General features: G+C 44.4%; 1 protein-coding gene across 1 annotated transcript in view; it reads left to right on the top strand.

Annotated features, from left to right (window-relative positions):
• The window catches only part of Dnah3 (dynein axonemal heavy chain 3), a 235,906-nt gene that overhangs the window by 200,124 nt on the left and 31,018 nt on the right, over positions 1-4,764 (top strand). The gene's annotated exons all lie outside the window — the stretch shown is intronic.

The raw sequence follows: 4,764 nt of genomic DNA, 5'->3' as shown, positions 1-4,764 counted from the left end.
GCGATGGAGGGGGCGGGGCTTCGGGGCGGCCGCCGCCGGTGGGCCGCAGATGAGGAGGAGGCGGCGGCCGCGGTGGCAGAAAAGGCGGCGGCGGCGGGGGTAGGGATCCTGGAAACGCAAGCGGGGATGGTAGGTGGTTTGGACCCGCCGGGCCGCCGTCGTTTCCAGAAAGGGTTTGACTGGAGGAACCTCTGGAGCAGCTGTGAGTTTGGAGCGGGGGGAGGGAGCTGAGGAAAAGGGGGGAGCATTGAGAGATGAAGGGGCGGGGGTTCGGTTCCTTCGAGAAAGGGGGTGGTGGTGGGAGGGGAGGAGTGCAAATCAGCGCCTTGTCTGGACTGGTCCCTCTGGAAGAAGAGGCTGTGAGGGGAGCCTGTGGCGTGTCAAGCGCACAAGGCTCAGAAAACTTACCTACTGTCCCTGCTTGCCCATCGCCAGCACCCCTCAATCCCGGGCCTGGGGACCTAGGGTCGTAGATGCTCGGGGAGGGGCTACAGACTCTGAACTGAAAGTCCAGGGTAAGAGCCGTGAGGTAGGAGCCCAAGGGGGAGGTGGCGGGTGAATCTCCAGCTCCCTCCCTGATTTTACTCCCCACCCCCATCCTTCTCTGTAATCGTTAACAGCCCTGGAATTAAGGGGCTCAGACCTGAAGGCATTTCTGTGCACCTTTGCTACAAACGATAACCATCTGTGCCTGAGGTAATGGGGCTGGAGGCTTTGCCTATATCCTGTTTAGGAAGTGGGACGGGGTGACAAATGTATTGTTTTTTTCCATCCCCCACCTCTTATCCTCCCCCATACACACCCGTTTCTAATTTTTCTCTGTGGTTGAGTGGCAGTCTGGTCACCCTGTCCCCTTTGTGGCACTTAGTACCTTGGTTACCTCTTTTGAATTTTGTGTTCAGCCTCTATCCCAGCTCCTAACTGCAAGCTTTGTAGTACTTCAGTTCTGGTCTGTGTCACACTGGGGAGTACCTCACAACACAACGCCACCCGGCTCCCAGTTCTAATGAGCGTTTTCTTTTATGGATACTGGAATTCCAGACCTCTTGCAAGTAAGCATAAATGGCATCATAGCCCAGGAATCAAGATCTCTGGCTCCAAATACTTTATGTGTGAGGAATTTACATGTTGTCAACTCTTTCCCAAAATGATTTGATGTTAGGCTAATTCTGGATTTCTGTGTTTCTCTCCACCCACACTTCATGATGCACTTCTGAGAACAGAAAACCCCATATTACTTTTTGTTGTTGTTTCTACAGTTGGACAATAGCTCTTTATCTCTTTCTTCATCTGTGTGTCTGGCACACTCGTCTTCAGTGACAATCAACTTGTGCTGATTTTTATCTTATTTAGCTAATGCTTTGTGTATTGGTGGTCTTATAGGAGACAGTGTGGTATGTAGTTTTGTTTGTAGCAGAATACAAATCCAAATGCAAATGTTTGAAGAAAGAATAATTGGAAAGATCTCTTTCATATTTTTTAAAAAACAAACGAAAACCACCACAGAGTAAGTAGTGCCTCTTCTAGCCTGTCATAGAGATTTCAGAGTGAAGTGTTAAGTGTTCTTTTTTTGCAGCTGATACGTTTAAAAAGAAATCCTCTGTTGATTATGGAACTGTCTTCTAAGAAACTTTATGCCTCAAGAAATAGTGCTAAATTTTTGACTAGAAAGTGCATATGTTTTACCTTGTCACTGAATTGGGTGTGTAGTATCACTCAGGTGATCATAGCAGATGTTCTTTTGATGCTGGAAGAGAGTCCCATCGTATTTATGAGGGCCTTCAGGCCTGATCACACGGAATACTTAATGCCTCAATTGTACACTTACGGTATTTAGATGGTTTACAGAAACAGAAGAATTACCTCTAGTTTTACTTTCATTCATTGGAACCTAGTTTGCCATAGAATGAAAAATTCAAAATTCATCCAATTAAGACTGACTATAAGTACTAGCCAGTGTTTCAGACACTAGGTGGGGTGAACACAAGCAAAAGGTCCACTCTCATGGGGTTTATCAGAGTGGGAGTTGGGGACAGAGATATAAATAAGCAGATTTGATTTTGATTAAATGCTGAAGAAAATGAGTGATGGGCTAGAAAGTGACTGGGATGCAGTGAAGGAAGACCTTCCTGAAGTGACACTTTAAACAGAACTTTAGGTGAAAAGGAGCCAGCCGTGCAAAGATGAAGGGAGGACTCTTGGAGGTTTAGGAAACTGGCTGGAATGAAGTTGGCAAGTTCTAGGGACTGGGGAGAAGAGTGGGGGTGGAGTGTAAGTCCAGTGAGTGGAAGGTCGCATGAAATAGGGTCAGAGAGGTGGAGTTTGGGGCTCAGGTAGACAAAATATGAGTAAGGAGGAAGAAATAGAAAAATTCATTTTGTTTAATTTTGTTGCCTTTCCTGGGGCCTTTATCATTATCTTTGCAGGTTCTGTTGGACTATTATAATTAAAAACAAAAGCAGCTCATCCAGCCGAGAGTAATAAAGAGGGCAGCAGTGGTCACTTTGGCTGTGTGTTTAGGAATAAGCAGGATGTTCAATTGAGGGCACACCTGTTCCCATAAAGTACTTGGCTGTACGTGCTACTATTTAAAATTGTGGAATAAATACTCTAAATGTGTGTTAGTATAGACATCTTCCATCTCTGTGTGAACTTAAGGTTGAAGGATTGGGCACGTGTTAATAATATGTTGTTCTACAAATGACCATCTAGATATGAGTTTTACTTTTTTTTTTTTTTTTTGTGGAGAGGCAGCATTTGTGTTGCAATAGTTCCTCTCTTGCCTGGGCCTCCTGGGGAGTAATAATATTCCGAGAGGTAGGTTGATGCTATAAGTTCCCTCTGGATCACATTAGATTTTATTTTATTTTTTTGGGGGGGGGGGCATTTCCACTATGTCACCACCTTTGGATTGGCTTGTAACTCAGGTATGTAGTCTACTTTTGCTTTCATCTCCACTTCACCCTCATCTTGGACAGATTGTCCACTTGAGAGGCCTAATCAAGTTGTCGCCTTGTTTTGGCCCTCCTGAGCTGTATCACAGTTGGCAAAAATGGAAAGAGTATTTTTTTTCCTTCTCAGCCTCACAAAAGTGATGGGAGTATTCTTTGATTGAATCAGTCCTTTGAGCCAGGCAGTTGAGAGACAGAAATGTTGCTTAGACTGTAGTAAACTCTGTCTTGGAAATGTTAAATGAAACTTTTTGGTGTTTGTTGAAGACAGATTAGAAATGGTGACGTTGGTTTAAGTTCTAGTGCTCTACGATCTGCCGTGGCTCCTCAGAACTAACTTGGGTAGAGCTTTCGGTGTTGTCCTAGGGTAGGGAAGGTGCACACCTTGTTATTGGAGTGACTAATGTGAACTGCCATTAGCTTGCAACTGTTAGGACCTGGCGTGGTGTACACACCTATCGCTTAGACCCAGGTTAAAGAGCTTGCCCGGCGTCATGCACTGCTGCTGGGCATGCAGTGCTTTTGGTGTTAAGGACTCCACTGTTTCTGGTCAGTTGATGGTTCATTACAGCTCAAGTATGTAAATATTGTCTAGGCTGACGTTTCATCAGACAGTGTAGAGCCTACCTTTTGAAAGCGGGGGAGGGGGACTTGAACACGGGGAGAAGCCCTTAACCCCTACATTGACCAATAATAATGTTTGGGAAATGAACTAAATCAAGTGAATTTGGAGCGTTGGAGCTGCGTTGGCCTTTTGACCTATGGTGCCAGTCAGTTTGTTTAAGGTTTGGGGGATTTTGGACACATTCCAATGAAAGGTGAAAACCTAAAAACCAGCTGGTGCCACTTGCCTTTGAAATTGTGGGTCAGTTGTTTTGCATTGCTTTAGATGGCTTAAGTTAATCTGATTTTACTACTGTCTTGGTATGTGTTCTGTAGTGAGGAGAGTTAATTGTACACTGCAGTTGTTTTGAGGTGAAGAAGCAGTAACTCAGATTGAAACAGTGGTGATTATGTGGTGACTGCCGTTCCCTACCTCTTGATAACTTACAGTTACTCCTGTGTCTGTCTGCAGAGGTTCATACCAGTGTTCAGGATCAGCTCTTCCTCATGTTGGAGCAGTGTCCTTAGTTCTTTCTGTAACAGACCAGGTCGATTGACTTAGTGTCCTTTAGTTCAAATCTAGTGTAACTAATTCTTGTATTTTTTTTTTTTCTAGGCAATGAAAGGTTTTATTTCTTTGGGGGCCAAAAAGGAGATTTGAGTGAGAATAACACCAAAAAGTGATGCAAACTGATTCTTTGGAGTTAGGCTATGCCGAAAGAGGGGAAAATGCCCAGTCTTTAAGATATATGCAAATGTGATCTTATTTAAACACCATACTTTGGAACTTGTAAAATGATGACTTTTGCTTCCTTGAGAGTTTGACCTTGCTCACATCTTTAAATTGACTTGAATTGTTTGGTTTGGGACTGAGATAAGCATAGGAGCCTACATTGTACAGCAGTATAAGCATCATTTGGTAAGCATCATCACACTCTCTTTCTGTCCTGCTGCACATTGCCGAAGCATTCAACCTCAGGGCCCAGTACTAGAAATAATGCTGTCACTGAGACTGTTAGATCTAGACCAGCTCTGATGACTGGCAGATCTCTGATAGCACTCTGCAGAGGGCAGGACTTCATTTTAGGGGTATTTAGCATCTTGTAGCCATTATTGCTTTTTCTGCCCATCAGTCCAGGAGATGGTGTGTTGGAGAGATCTGTTCCTTGTTTTAGTAGTGAGAGCATCTACTGTATTGAATGCAGTTAGT

The sequence above is a fragment of the Arvicola amphibius genome, chromosome 1 (genome assembly GCF_903992535.2).
Source record: "Arvicola amphibius chromosome 1, mArvAmp1.2, whole genome shotgun sequence".
Classification (NCBI taxonomy): domain Eukaryota; kingdom Metazoa; phylum Chordata; class Mammalia; order Rodentia; family Cricetidae; genus Arvicola; species Arvicola amphibius.
The sequence above is the reverse complement of the archived record's forward strand: the minus strand, read 5'-3'. Positions and strand labels throughout refer to the sequence as shown.